The sequence below is a fragment of the Peromyscus californicus genome, unplaced genomic scaffold, assembly GCF_007827085.1.
Source record: "Peromyscus californicus insignis strain IS unplaced genomic scaffold, ASM782708v3 Scaffold_13__1_contigs__length_99412109, whole genome shotgun sequence".
In the NCBI taxonomy this organism is placed as follows: Eukaryota; Metazoa; Chordata; class Mammalia; order Rodentia; family Cricetidae; genus Peromyscus; species Peromyscus californicus.
In genome coordinates this window covers 1,739,997-1,755,808 of record NW_026294424.1, presented here as the reverse complement: position 1 = coordinate 1,755,808, position 15,812 = coordinate 1,739,997, and the positions used below count along the sequence as shown (strand labels likewise).

Here is a 15,812-nt window from a genome sequence, read left to right as displayed (position 1 = left end):
CACCCCAGCTTTTAATACACATTATGAAAAGCCAGTAGTGGTGTGAGAAGTGACATCTAGAAGAGCCTGGAGAGCGGTCAGTACACAGCACTGGTGAAGGGGCTTGGCCGGTCAGCGAAAGGGCCTTGCATGCTGCTTAGCAACTTGGAAAATAACAGGTCATTGTAATTAAGGCAGCCATGAGCAGAGATCATGGAACAGCAAGCGCTGAGGCTCCCGAGCCTAGAAGGACTTTGAGGGGACAGAGACCCCTGAAACTGCTGGATCTCTGCACACTGGAGTGTGGTGAGATCATTCCTCAGATTCCCAAAGGACACTCCCCAAAGCTAAGGCCATATCTGTCCTCTCCATCATCTTTAAGGAAACAAGCTCAGGAGTCCGGCAATGAGGAAATAGAATTTTGATTCAAAGGGCCCCTGACCTCTTGGCCTGGACTACCAGCTGTGCGATCCTGAACGGACATGTGCCTTTCCAAGCATCAGTGTCCTTATCACCCTGCATGCTCAGGGTGACTGTGGGGACAGGGGACTCAAGCCCAAGCTGAAAAGGACCAGGTCTCAGCATCTAGCCCTGATCCTGGCCAAGTAGCTCCCTGATGGGTGGGTCTGCACACTGTGCACAAGAATGGACCCAGGCCTACATGCTAGTCACAGACTCTTAAACTTCAGTTCCACCCCCAACTACAAATGGGTCCCAGAAATGGGAGCTGTGTCCACGGGGCAAAGCAGATTTCAATCTAACATTCTCCTGCACGGAGCAGAGTCCTTAATTCAATTTACTTTCTTATTTATGTTTTTTAAGCCCATATTTTAAAACATCCCCTAGGGATATTTAAAACCAAAAGCATGGCCAAGCCTCACGAATCTGCTTGGAAATCAGCGCAGGGTTCTGAGCTGTCTCCCAAATGCAGGCTTCCGGGAATGGCAAAGCCTTGCAAATCTTGTCAGCTAGCCACATGGGGGCATGCAGATCCAAGGGAACGTGTAGACCAATAGAGGGCTGCACATCCACAGGGACATACAGACCCACGAGGATGTGCACATCGACAGGGGCTTCACACCCACACGAGCCCACAGACCCAAGGGTTCCACAGTCAGCAGTACAGGGAGCACGGGGCTGGGCTCTCCACCCAGAGAGACGTTACTCAGGTCACCAGACCACCTCAGACTCAAGAAAGGTCACCTGCAAGCTGCCTCCTCCACTGGCTCCCCCGCCACAGAGCAAAGGTACCACTTTCACTAAAGGGAGAAGGGGCTCCCCTACCCCACAGACACAAGGCATGGCACTGTCATTAGGAAAAAGCTCTGCTCAGTCCTCACATGCACCTTCTGTGGGCTCCTCCAAGCCTAGCAAGTAGGAACAGACCATCCCAGGTCACTGGTGAAGAAACTGTTCAGCCTTTAATCTCATCCATCGCCCAGACCCAGACTCTGAGGTCTGGAAGGAGGAGGAACTGTCCAAACAGGCTGAGGTTCTGGGGCTGGGTTCAAACCCACTCTTCCGATTCCTCCAACCTCAGCAAACACGTTGCTGAAAGAGGCCTTGCATGCTCCCTACCCTTCTCCTGGTCCCTTCACTGACACACTGGCTGTCATTCCACAATACCTAGCAACTGCTCCCTCCACGCTTGTGCCTGCAGCGCCCTCCTCGGGAGTCCTTCCGCCCCTCCTCAGCACAAAGTCCCACAACCTTCAGCTGCAGCTCCATCTACACTTTGGCCAGGGTTTCCCAAATGCCTCCACTGAGGCCCGAAACACTAGCTCTCCGGGCTTCTGTCCAGCTTTCTCTCTGTGATGGAAAAGAAGCCACCTTCCTGACAACAGGACACTGCTTCATAACCACAGGTACCATGGGGAGTAGCTGCTTAGCTTCCCTGCCTCGGTTTCCCTACACCTTCCACATCAGGTGCAAAGGTACAGGAGAAGGCCACCTGTAAATGGTGAGGCATTTAAAAAACAAGACAAAACAAAAAATCCCTAAACGGGGGACTGCAGGAATAGCTCAAATTGGAAAAATGCTTGCCAGGCATAAAGCTCTGAGTTCAGTCTCCAATCCCAAAGTAAAAACAAAAGTCTTATGTCACTTAATCCCAGTGACAGGCTGATCCAGGAGGCTTGCGGGCTGGCCAGCCTAGCCTAGTTGGCGAGCTCCAGGCCAGTGAGAGACCCTGTTTCGAACAACCGAGGTGGACAGTGGTTGCAGAACAAGAGCTAAGGTTGACCTCTGGCTCCCACAGGCGTACATATAAACACACACACACACACACACACACAGAGAAACCCAAGCGTGAAAACCTCTCCTTCAGGTGAAAAACACCTTATAAAAGGAAATGTCAGGGAATCAGGCTATGGCTGGCTGCTAGGCGCCTAGGTAACTTACCATGCGCACACTGCAGTCAAGGCAAAACTAGTCTAAGAAATCTGGTAAGGCTGGGCAGTGGTGGCGCATGCCTTTAATCCCAGCACTTGAAAGGCAAGAAGCAAGCAGATTTCTGTGAGTTCGGGGCCAGCCTGGTCTACTTGTTTACAGAGTGAATTCAAGGACAGCCAGGACTCTTACACAGAGAAACCTTATCTTGAAAAAAAAAGGAAGAAGAAAGAATGAAAGAAATCTGGTAAGACAGGGTAGATGCAGGGGAATTCATTTCAGGTTTTGGGGGCACTGGCCAAGCCTAGTTTAGGTCAAAGAGCTTGTTAACTCAAAACAGTTCCCTGGAATTATTGGCCACAGAGACACAAGAATCAGACCATCAGATCTGACACTGGGGTAGGGGTGAGGGTGGGGAGGGCGGGGGAAGGACGTGCTGGGTGCTGCTGTGAGCCCAGAAGTTAGGGCTGCACCTCAGGGTACACACCACGGCTTGGTGGGTGCAAGTTGAAACAGGAGGCAGCCAGGTTTCAGGACCCTGGGACCGATGGGGCTGAATGACCTTAGGCAAGTCCCTCCCTAGGGCTGGAAATCCCTGGCTGAGGAACAAGAACCTTGTCACCCAGCTCTGGTCCCAGCTCCACGGTGGCCAGAGCAGCGGCTTAGAACCCATCATTGAGTAAGATCCCAAAACACAGAGTGGCTAGCATTCTTTCCCTGTGAACGCCAAGGCATATTTTTATCCCATCTAAACACAAATGTCAGCGTCAAGGAGCTGTGCTGAGGAGTGGCCATTCCCAGAGAGGCCACTCTGGAGAGGGCTGCCTGACTGTGGTCTACAGAGGCTAGGGCTATAGGACCCCATGGAGCCTTCTATCCAGAAGGTTCTAACCCTCCTAGGAAAACTTCATTCTGCTCTGCAGCGGGTAGTGCCACTCTCTCGGTCCTTGGTAACAAGTCCCCTGGGAAGTCAAGATGGCCAGCATGTCTGCTTCCACATGGCACTCGTGAGAGACACCTGCAGGGCTCACACACAGAAACATCCCCCACAGCAATGCTTTGGTGTCCTGAGAGCCCAGTGATAAAGCCCTCAGCCCCCACATGGTACCCGCTGCACAGCTATGAACCATGATCTTGTGTACAAAGAGTCAAAGACAGAAAACAAAATATAATGCTGTCAAGCAATGTTTGAAACAGATTTGGTCATCACTCTGGGTCTGTTTAGGATGAAAATAAAACTCATCTGTAGGAAAAGATGGAAGAAATGCCCCTCCCCCACAGCAATACTTACTATCTCTTGATAAGGAACATGGGTGGTTATACTTTAGCATAAAAAAATACATTTCCTTAATTTTCTATAATGAATGTGGAGCATTTGGGGAGTTAAAATGAAGCATTATTTTAAAATCCACCAGTGACCAAGCCCCTGGCTTAGGATGACCACTCTGGCCTGGCCTGTCCCAGCCCTCTGGCACAGGGCTGACCCTCAAGACAAGGTCACAAAGCCCTTGACGGCTCCCAGGTACCTATTTTTGCCCAGAGTATTAAGTCCAAACCAAGGAACAGTCCAGCTCTCCCAATGTGACAAGTTCACAGGAACAGAGGGGGAGTGAACTGGGAGGGGCCTGGCTGCAATGGTGGGCAACCATGCTTGTCATGTCTGGCACCTGCTCTGGGCTGGCTGTGTGGGTCAGCAGGCTGGACTGGGGGCCTATCTTATGTTGGGCACTGAGCTTCCCTGCCCGGGAGAAGATGCTCCAGGGCTAATCTTTGAGCACCTGTCTCGGTGGGAAGGTGATATCTAGTTAGACAGCCTGAGATGGAGAAGCCACAGTGACTGAATGGACAGAGAAGCCCTCATTTAACCGTGGGAAGGGACACATTAGGGACTTTGCAAAGGCCTGGCTGAGCCTTCGGGACAAGCAGAGAGAAGAGGAGATTTTCAGCATTAGATGTACCCGTGCCCTGGGGGAGGGGTGGATAGATAGACAAACATCAGTCCCCTGGGGCCAGAAGGAATGCCAGGCTAGGAGTGAGCATGATCCCATAGGCCCAAGAATGTAAGAACGGCTGAGAATGTCTGGAGCCATGGAAGGCCAGGGAGGAGTCGGGGCCATCCAGGCAGAGTGATGGGCCTGGACAGGGCAAGCATCGGGGTAGATGGGAAGCCAGGAAAGACAGGAAGGAGGTTGTAACTGGACGAAGATGTACGGAGAACTAAAAAGTGGGGACTCAGAAGTGGCTTGGCATGTGGCTGGGGGCTTCAGCCCCTCCTAAAGTTGGAAAGGTGGGAGGAGGGGTGCCTTACAGAGCATAGTGCTCCCTACCCATTGTCACTGTGTCCCCGGCAGGGACAAGGATGTGTCTGGCATCTGTCATACAGTGTAGGTATTTCTGGGACCAAGATTGAGCTAGGTCTCCTCTGTGACCAGCCCTAAACCTTTTGAAGCCATAGGGGAGGCCAGCACTGGGGTGTTCCCCACATTTTTCCACCTGGGAAAAAAGGCGAAGAGCCTCTCCATCCGATGTTGCCTGTGTCTGAGGAGGTGCAAGGAGCATGCAGAAAGGAAGTGCATAAAAGAACCTCTCTCTAGATCCCTAGTCAGATGAAAACACCTGTGAGTGTCATCAGCACCGTACAGACAGAGGTCAGCAGTTGGGGAAAGCGGGAAGGAAGCCCCTGCGCTTCTCATGGGCATCAAGAGTCTAGGGCACAGCTCTGAGTGAGTGATGGATCCCAGAGATGGGAAAGTCCCAGCCAACCACCAGGGGTCATTGTCCAAGGTGAGGGAGGTAGGGCTGCACTTGCTTGCTGGGGCCAGAGGTTCATTAGCTCTGTCCATTAGCTGTGTGGCCCTGGCCAGGCCCTAAATTCACTGAGACTCTGGTGTCAAATGGAAACTGTAAAGTTCTACCCCTGTGACTAGAGGCTCGCTGGCGGTGGCAGGTGGCGGTGGCAGGGAGGGAGTTCTAAGGAACCCAAACGCTGGTTTATTGGAATCTCATATAACACCAACTAACCAAATGCGGTGAAAGGACGCAGCTCCAATCACACCCAAAAGGGCAGGGTCAGATTTTCCAGAAGGCTTCCAGTCATCTGACCAGAACCTAAGTTTCCCAAGGTGCAGGGCATACCAGAGGTGTGGGCACACCACGGCCAGTGGTGGGCACACCACGGCCAGTGGTTCATACTAGGGTGGGTCACTCCAGGCAGGTCCCAAGGGTTCCCGCTGTCCTGCCTCCTTCACTGAGGACCCGAAGGAGGATAGAAACAGCCAGACGGTTCCGGGGTGGGCTGAGCCCCTATACGCCGCAGGGATCAGGTCTTGTGCCGCCCTGCGAAGGGGAGGCAGGGGAGGTAGGGCATGATGGGGCAGCTCTGGGGCGCGGACAGTCTTTCAGATCAGCTGTCCCATCCGCAGCACAGTCTCACGGGGAGATTTGCAGGCATGCCCGGGACTCCGAGGCTGGACGAGGGGCGCGCGGCTGGGGCACACCCCATTCGGATGGGGCAGTAGGCGCCTCGGGCTCTTCGGAGCAGCGAGAGTCCTGGCCTCCAACTTCTAGCAACTTGGAGTTGACTTGGGGCCCGGCCACCCATCAGGGGAAACTGAGGCCGGCAGAGCAGCGCCTCCCAGCGCTCCGGAACCCTCCCTGCCGCTGCGTGCCCAGGGCCAAGGCCACAGCACAACGATCCTGAAGTACTCACCGGCCGCAGTGCTGGGCCTCCCAGCCCGCCGCGAAGTTGCTCAGGAACCGCGGAGATTGCAGCGGCCAGCAAAGCAAGCGAGGCGGAGCGCGCGGCCCTGCATCCAGCGCGGCCACGGCCAAGGGGCGGGGCCTGGGCGGGGCCTCTGCCGCCCTCCATTCCTGAAGCGACTCCCGGGACTCGGCTCGCTGAGCGGCTGGTGCGCCTGCCAATCATCGAGTGCCCTCGCCAATCACGGTGCGCCTCGCCTTGCATCGATGCGCTCTCTTAGGTCCACCAGTGGACAGATGGCGCCCGGAGGGCGGGTGCGGCCGGCCCACAGTGAAAGTCTCGGAGTGAACTCGGCCCGAGTCCTGCCCCCTAGCCGCCCCGCCTCCAGGACGTTTCTTTCTTGACCCAAGCTTGTGAGCCTGCTGAGTAACAGGTGGTTGGACCCAGGAGCAAGAGTCGCGCCACCTTCCGCTCGCCTCGGCACGGTGGAGCTCCATCTTCACACTTCAGACCGGGTATTGTAGTGCTTACTGACGGCGCGCGTTTCGTGCCAGGAGCCCTAATTCCGACCATCGAGATACACAGAGGACTCCCCAAAGCAGCAGCAAGTACAAAATAAGTGTGGCCCGAGTAAGTGTGCACGTGCCACCAAATACCGCTTTAAATGAACAAAACCAAACTCAGACTAGCACGCTTTTTACGATTAGCCAGGCAATAATGCCTGCCTGGCTCAGGCAGTTGGAAGGCCCCTTCTTCCTCTTTTTGGTGTCTGAGAGGTGTGGTTTGGAGATCAGAGCTATGGTTTAGTTTTTGTGTTCCTTTCTTTAGACCTCACAACCCACTGCACGGAAAACCTGTCCTGCTTACGTGCAGCAACCGTCCTTCAGACTTACAGAGACAGGACCTCCAGCGTGTCAGGAGGTAGTTCAGGTGGCTTTGGAGATGGTCTCGGTCCCCTGAACCACTCCAATCGTGCTCTGTCAAAGGCACATGGTTCACCAGATACTTTGATTCTGCAGCTGCTCTGGGGGCCTAATCTCCTCACGTACCCCGGAGAGGCTCACGGAGGAGGAAGGAAGCTCATCCCAGCAGCATGGCTCTGCCCTGGCTCCATCTGGGGCCCTTTCAGAAACGAAGGTTTTCTGGTTCACCCCTGTGTGTGGGTGACTGTTTCCCGTGGGGTGGAGGTGGGAAGTTCAGGATGCAGAAGCACCAGATACCAGTGGCTTTTTCAGACCTATAGCCATATCTTATCAAAACAAGTTTCTGGGAGTTGTTTGGAGGAATGACTTTTTTTTTTTTATAAACCTTTCCCAATATGGAAAAAGAAAAGTGGCCCCTGCAGTAGCAATTCACATTTCCATGGTAACTAATTGTCTTAATGCATTTTCTGTTGCTATGACAGAATATCCGGGATTGGGTAATTTGCAAAGGAAAGAAGTTTATTTGGCTCATTGTTCTGGGGGTGGGAGAAGGCAGGATCAGGCAGAAGCATGTGGCAAGGACCTTGTCCTGCATCAACGTGTGCAGAAAAACAGAAGGGTAGGTAGGATGTGAAGAGTAGAAAGCACAAGGCACCACATTCTGTGTCCTGCTCGGTAGAAACTAATTAAATGACAGTAATTAATGCACCTCTAAAAAGACTCCAACCCCTTTAGTGACCTAACTACCTCAAAGGCCCATCTCCTCTAAACTCTTCACAGTGGGAAACACACTGCTAATATAAATGCACTTTAACTGATACATAAAACTTATGCAGGTGTATGGGTACTGTTTGAGGAGCACACACACACACACACACACACACACACACACACACACACACACAGACTGAGATTTAAGTCAGGGTAAACATAGCTCAAACGTTTGTCATCTCGGTGATGATTTTCTTCTATTTTTGAGATTCACAGCACATCACCATAAGCATAGGGCCACTTTACTGTGTGACATCCACCAGAACTTCTCCCTCCTCTGACTCAGTGTCCACCTCCCACCTCTCCCCATCCCACCACCTCCTACAAACCACAGCTCAACCACACACCTGTTTCCTCCTCCTGGGAAGCACTTCCCTCCCAATTATCTCTTGAGCATTTAAAAGTTCTTTAAAAACCAATTTGGTGAGGGTTTTTTTTTTTTTTTTTCACACTTGGGCCACCTCCCCTCCATCTGGGAGGGCTGGGGCTTGGCCCACCCTGAGGATTAGCATCTTGCTCACGCTTGCAAGGCTCAGCATAGCTAGGCTTGCTCTAGCTAGGCTTTGCCTACTCATTCTTTATGGCCTTTGAGAGCATGCCTAGCCTGGTCATCCACCACTGCTGGCCACTGTCTGGGAGATCACACAGCCTGACTCAGCATGCTGCATAAGCTGCCGCACAGAGACCAGAATGGGGCAAGGGCACGGAGAGTACACATGGAACAAATCATCCTGTGGCTGAGGGGAGAGAATTGAGGAAAACTGCCTCTGACTGCGCAGGGTCTTGGGATGCAGTACCACGCTGCCTTCTCCATGGCAGATTAAAAAATGGACAAAGTCACAGGCAAATCCGAAAGGAACAGTGGGAGTGAGGGCCAATTAGCAAACTGGAAGGTAACTTGAGGAGCGAGCACCAAATAATGAGGAGGGAAAACACAAACCACACCAGACAAAAAGAGTTGAGACTGAGAGGCTGGCCCAGCGGGTGAGGGCACTTACTGCATAAGCCTGAGGACCTGAGCTCGACTCCTGAACACTCACGTAAAAAGTTGGGTACAGCCACATGTTTGCCTCAAACCACAGCTCTGTCGGTGGTTGGAGACAGGCAGATCCCTAGAGATTGTTGGCCCCCAACCTAGCTCCAGGTTCCGTGGGAGACCCTGTCTCAAGGGCGTAAGGGGGAGAGAATGCTAGAGCAGAGCATCCCACCTCCTCCCCTGGCCTCTGCATTCATAAACAGAAGCATGCACCCACCCACATAGACTACACATGTCACACACATACATCACACACCAGGACATACATTCACACACACCGAAAAGAAGATGAGCAGGAGGAGGAAGGGATGGAGGAAGAGGAGTTAACCATCTAAAAGACATCCCGAGAGGAGCGCTGTGCAGTAAACAGAAGGAACTGGAGGGGAAGAGAAGGTGGAAGAAGAGATGGGCAGTGACCCTGGGCTGCACAGGTACCCTGTGACCCAAGGAAATGGAGGAATACGTGTGGGATGTCCGCAAGGAAGGGTCACAACCAAAGGAGGGGAGAGTCCCGGTGGCACCAAGCCTCTGGGGGCCTGTGGAGCCAAATCAAGTCTCCTTCCCCTGTAGTGACAGGACTCATCTGTCAGGTACCAGAAAGAAAACATGCAACGTGGCAAACAGCCGGGCTGAGCCGCCTTGCAGAGGGAAATACTCAGGAAGTTCCGCTCTGACGGTGACATCCCAAACATAGTGGAGACCACTAGACAGAGTACAGCCAGAAACAGGAAGTGGTGGCCAGCAGTGGCTCTTAGCTCTGATTTGATCTGAGCCAGAACTTCCTGCTGGGGCTGTCAAGTGGGGCTCTCAAATAATACACCACCGGTTCCCAGGAAAGTCCATGTTAACCCACAACTAAAAAATACAATCTAGCTTCTCTTAGAGAAGTCAGGGCAGTCTAGCATCACACATGACTGGGGAGAGGGAAGGAAGTCTAGTTTGGAGAGAAAGCAGGGCATGAAAGGCTCTTTGTGGGGTACCACTGCCATTTATTTTTAATGCTTCAAAGGAAAAAAAAACATTTGTGGCTCAGGAATCAGAAAGCTGTCGTTAGTGGGAAAGTGGCAGAGAATTTCCGAATTAATGTGGAAGTTAGTCAGAGCCAGAGGACCAATAAGGAAGCAGGATTGAGGGTTTCTGTCGCAGTGATAAACACCACCACCCAACACCTTGGGGAGGAAAGGGTTTATTTCAGCTTGTGGGTCCAGAACACAGTCTATCATGAAGAAAGTCAGGGCAGGAACTCGAAACAGGAACCTGGAGGCAGAAACAGAAACAGAAGCCATGGAGGAGTGCTGCTTACTGGCTTGCTCCTTATGGCTTGCTCAGCTTGCTTTCTTATAGCACCCAGGACCACCTGCCTTGTTTTCCTCCCACATCCTAGTCCTAATTTCTTCCTATGATGTCATGATGTTCAGATCATCCACTCAAGTGCCCCCCACCACCTTGCTCCCCTGCAACTCCCTTTTGCTGACAGGATTCAGTGACTTCTTCCCAGGTCCACATTCAGGCACTGGGCTACACCCAAACTCACAGACACTGAGGGCAGAGGCTGGTGAATTGTTTTCAGGAGAGCTGAACTGGAACTTTTCCAGTCTTCTGGTATGCTAGGAAATGAATCAACAATATCAGGTCCTGATTGCTGAATCCTGTAAATGGAACCATGCAGATTTGATTAAGGGTGCAGGAGTAGCCTGGGGGTGGGGGTGGGCCTTAGATGTAATCATGGGTCTTCTTCTGGAGAGAGAAGCAGGAGGTTTGGACCACATAGAGAAGAAGATGAATCTGGGACAAAGAGAGGTCAGAGATGCTATACTTGGAAGGATATGGTGGCAACTGGCCACCACTGGAAGCTGGAAGGGGCAAAATGGCTTCTCCTTAGTGACGGCCCAGTGATAGTGACTTCAGAGGGCCAGCTCCAGAATGGTGGCAGGTACATCTCAGTGGTTGGAAGCCACCAAGTTATCACAAGGCCACCACAGGAAATGAACAGTCAGTGATAGCATGGCCAGGATTATGGCCCTGTGGTACCTGGTACCCAGCCAAGTTCCCATAGATAAGCTTGGGTGTGAAAATTCTGGTCTTTCACAAGGATGGCCTTGGAGAGAGTGTGGTCAACCCCTTGGCATTTAAACAGACATTCATGAAATGAAAGACTCAGTGCCCACAGGATACGCAAGCAGTGCTGAGCACTGTGGCTGGCCCCTGAGTGACCAGGTCAAATGTTTCAGAGACTTATCATTTGTGGGGGTTTGAAAGAAAATAGTGCCATAGAGAGTGGCACTATTAGGAGGTGTGGCTTTGTTGGAGTCAGTATGGCCTTGTTGGAGGAAATGTGTCACTGTTGGGGAGGGCTTTGAGGCCTTCTATGCTCAAGCTATGCCCAGTACACAGTTCACTTCCTGTTGCCTTTAGATCAAGATGTAGAACTCTCAGCTCCTTCTCTAGCAACATGCTTGCCTGCATGCCACCATGTCCCACCTTGGTGATAATGGAATAAACCTCTGAAATTTTAAGCCAACCCCAATTAAATGTTTTCCTTTATAAGAGTTGCCATGGTCATGGTGTCTCTCTACAGCAATAGAAAACCTAAGACACCATATCCATCCCCATAGCCTGAATTTGGGGCTTTTAGCCCTATGGTTGATAGAGGTAACACATGGAGCAGGACAGGGTTGATTAGTTACATCAGCACCCAATGATCTAGGCCCAGGAATCTCTGATATATAGGGCTACTGTACTGGCTAGTTTTGTATCAACTTCATACAGGGTAGAGTCACCTGGGAAAAGGGACCTTCAAATGATAAAATGTCCTACCAGATTGGTCTGTGTGTCGTGCATTTTCTTAATTAGTGATTGATTTGGGAGGGACCAACTTATTGTGAGTGGTGCCACCCCTAGGGAAGTGGTCCTGGGTTCTATAAGAAATTAGGCTCAGCAAGCCATGAGAGCAAGCCAGTAAGCAGCACTCCCTCATGGCCTCTGCATCAGCTCCTGCCTCCAGCTTCCTGCCCTGCTTGAGTTCCTGTCCTGACTTCCTTCAGTGATTGAACTGTGATGTGGAACTAACACCTAAACAAACCCTTTCCTCCACACGTTGCTTTTGTTCATAGTGTTTTATCACAGCAATAGAAACCTCACTAATACAAACATTTTACCCACGACTGCCAAGCCAGCTGGTCACGTGATCGGTCACCATGCTGTCAAAGTAGAAACGCAGAGCCCAACCCTAGACCACCCAGCTCAGGGCTTCACTTTAACGGGATGCCTGTGAGACCTGGAGACATCATTATAGGCAGGAGGCTGTCATTCCACATCATACTTGGGGAGCATGTACCCCAACCCCAGCGACTGGGCTGAATTCCATGGGAGTCCCGGGAACAGGTGCACATGATCACCTTGAACATGTAGCCAGTTCTGAGGTTTTCCTGGCCATGCTAAGCTCACCCCCTCCCCTGTTGTATTGTGTAGGCTTCCCAGGCTTTGGCTACATTAGGCTGTTTTGCTGTTTGGGCTCCAAGGATCTTCCTGACACCCTGTAACCTATCTGTTCCCCTGTCAAAGATGGAGGTTCCTAAGGGTCACACTGTGCAGCTGCTGAATGGCAGAGCCCCTGTTTCCCCATCCTCCTCTCCCCCACCTTCTAGCACGGCCGTGGGCAGCATCCCCCACACCCCTTTCCCTCTCTCCTTCATTCACCCAAGCGGCACCCACTCCACTGTCTTCTGGGAATTGCAGTACAAGCAGTGGGAGTTTGAGCTGGTGACGGTCACACGGCTCGTGTCACAGGGCTGTGAGCTACATCAGGCCCACGACTGCCAACACCTCCACACTCCCCAGCGTGCACACACCCCATTGTCTCTCCGAGCTCTGAACCCCTGTGTGAGTCTGAGTCGTGATTTACCCACCTCTGAAGGCAAAGAGGGACAGCCAACCGCGTACCGCCGCCTGCCAGTGAGTCACCCGATGCATTGGGAAGTTTCACGCGGGGAGAGTGTGGGGGAACCGCGAGAAGGGCGAGGCCCCTCGGAAGAGGACCATTGTCTGAGGATGTCTGCTCCCAGGCAGCCCACTGAGTCACCACGTCGAAAACAGGTGACTTCCTGTGCCCAGGCCCTTACCGACATCGTGTGTAACGGGAAGAGTGGCCATGGACGTGCACACGGGCCTCGTGCTTCAGGGGTGGTGGTTCACGTCCCAGGCTGTCACAGAGGTAGACGCAGCAGCAGTGGCACTACAAACTGAGCACGCCAGAGTACCCAGCATGGTGTGTCCCTGTGTCTGCCTTGTCATCAGAAGAAGCAGGAAGGCTACAGCTACTTAGACAACCACTGCTGTGCTCCATAGGCCTTTCTGCTACTAAGGCAGGAGTGTGAGGGTCTGAGGCACCCTCCCCCTCCCCCTCCACCCCCCAAGGGGTCAATTGGCCAGCTAGAAATAGAAGAACTGGTTAGCCTGGGGAGTCTGGGCAGAGCCAATTGAGAAAAAAGTTGGTGGTGGAGATCCCTGATGGGAGATGGTTTGCCTTCAGGGGTGAGCATCAGTCAGGGAAGGCTCCCAGGAGGAGGTGCTGACTCTATTCCTCCCCCATTTGACCTCTTCCTCCTCTGCCTTTTAATAAACTTCATTGTTTGGAGAGGTTTAAGCTTCACAGCAAAATGAAGCGGAAAATCCTGGATATCACATTACCCCTCCCTCTCTCTGCCCAGTCTCCCCCACTGTGGACTTCCAGCTCCTGGCAGTACCAGCAGGTCATTATCTCCCTGGAGCTGGACCTTACCTCTGGGATCTCGGTCCTGGATGCTCTCTGGGTTTAGACAAAGGGACCATGAAGGCTAAGGAAGAACGCATCACTGGCCTCGACGTCTAGTCTGTCCACTGTTCCTTTGTCCCCACTGTTCTCTTGGCCTGGATGTCAGGAAGCTGGTGTTGGGCAGCAGCCCAGTGGCCAGCTCTCTCTTAGCGTCTGTCACTAGATGCTCCCCTCATGGCTCCATGGTTCTTTCTCCCCTAGTGATGAGTGACATTTCCTTGTCAGGACCCTTCACCCAGTCACAGCTCAAGGCATCTTGGTTTTCAAGAGCAATTGCCTTTAAGTCAGGTGGCTGAGCCTGGACAGGGACATCAGTAAGTCTGGCCCATGAGGTGCCCTTAGACCTGCAGAAATCCCATGATCCTCTCTGAGCACCCCTCAGTAGACTCTGGGCTGTGGAGCTGACCCAGTACGACATCAGACATGTGATCTGCCAGAGCTGGTGTTCTGTAGTCACTCCAGGGGTCAGTGACTCCTCTCCCTGAGCCATACCCAATAGCTCATTTAATCCATGGGACAGCCTCGGGAAGAGGATGTTGTTCCCATCACAGAGCAGGAAGCCACAGCTGTGAGAGGTTGAAAGGTATGCCCAGAGCCACTATGGACACCTTCTGGGTCCAAGCGTTCCCAAACCCTGTTGCAACATGCCCCACCCTCAGTGTTCAAAACCCAACAGGTGTGCCCGGAACATTTCCTGTGGCTCCAAAGAAGAGACGCTAAGAACATCTCACACACCCAGGCTGCGGGTTGGAGGCGGTGCATGGCACCCACCCCTACTTCTGCTGTGAAGTGCTTTCAGCCCCATGTCCCCACTGTCATCCTTACAAAGCCCAGGGCTAGTGGGAGGGGAACGCCTTGTTCTATGGAGCAGGAAACAATAGAGGAAAATCTTTAGCAATGCAGCGCTTCAGATTTGAGGAGGAACTGAAAATTGCCCAATTCAGAAGCCTTCCAAACTTTCAACACCCTCGAGGCTCAGCAGCAGACCGCTTAGACCTGTGGAGACATCGGGGAGAGGGGGAGGGGAGGGGTTTCGGATGCTGGCAGGAGCCTTGTGGACAGTTGAGATTTTTGTGACCTTGGATACTCTCTGAGTCCTTCATATAGCTTTCATATATGCTGTCAGATGTGTGTAGATACAGCAGAGATTTTCTCCCACTGTGCATTCTGTCTCCACTCTGTTAATTGTCTCTTTGCTGCGCACAAGCTTTTAAAGTTCCTGTGATTATTCCCTAGGCATTTGGAGTCCTTTTCAGAAAGTCTTTGCCGGTGCCAAGATCTTAAAATATTTTCCCTTTGTTTTCCTATAACAGCTTCAAAGTTTGAGGTCTTCCGTTAAGGTCGCTGGTCCATTTGAGATTGATTTCTGCATAGGGCGAGAGACAGGGATCTAGTTTCACCCTTTCCGTGTGGGTATCCAGGTTCCCTGCACTTGGATCGAAGGGTCTGTCTTTTCTTCAGCCTATGTGTTTGGCCCCTTCCTCAAAAATCAGGTGGCTGGAGCTTCGTGGGTTTGTTTAGGTCCCATGTCTGTTGGCCTGCTTGTTTGTGTCTGATGGTGCCATGCTGTTTCTGTTACTGTGGCTCTGTAGTATAACTTGAATGCAGATATTGTGGTACCCTCAACACTGCTCTTTTTGCTCAGGATTGCTTTGTCTATTCAGAATCTTAGGTGTTTCCATTTGAATTTCATGGTCTTTTTTTTTGTTCCGTGTGGGTACAGACTGACGTTGGAATTTTGATGGGGAATATTGAATCTGAGTGTTGCTCTGTAATATAGCTGTTTTCACAATATTAATTTGCCTGGTCCATCTGTGAACATGGGAAGTCTTCCATCTTGTAGGCGCTTTTGCAGTTTTCCTCCTTCAGTGTTTAAAAACTTAATTGTAAAGATCACATGGCCCCTCGGTTAGGTTATTCCTAACCTGGGTGTGTAGTTTTTGAGAGTGTTGTGAATGGCAGAGTTTTCCTGTTATTTTTTCAACATGTCCAGTGTTGCTGTTCCTAATGATTGTTGGTTTTTCATGTTGATTTTGTATCTACTTTACCAAATCAATTTATCAGGTCTAAGGGTTTTCTGATATGGTCTCTAGGCTACTAGATTTTATTTTAATTAAAAAAGTGTCTGTGTGTGTGTGTGTGTGTGTGTGTGTGTGTGTGTGTGTGTGTATAGAAGGACACAAGGCCTCCATGCTCATAGAT

At 51.7% G+C, this 15,812-nt stretch overlaps 1 protein-coding gene across 2 annotated transcripts in view; it reads right to left on the bottom strand.

Annotated features, from left to right (window-relative positions):
* Wfs1 (wolframin ER transmembrane glycoprotein) overlaps positions 1-15,812 on the bottom strand; it is a 50,953-nt gene that overhangs the window by 19,929 nt on the left and 15,212 nt on the right. The window contains exon 1 of one of the 2 annotated variants that reach the window (XM_052736073.1): positions 6,077-6,208. The exons of the other annotated variant lie outside the window; for it this stretch is intronic. The gene's annotated coding sequence lies outside the window, so the exon portion shown is untranslated. Of the gene's footprint in view, positions 1-6,076; positions 6,209-15,812 lie in introns of those variants that run through there. 2 annotated transcript variants of the gene reach the window in all.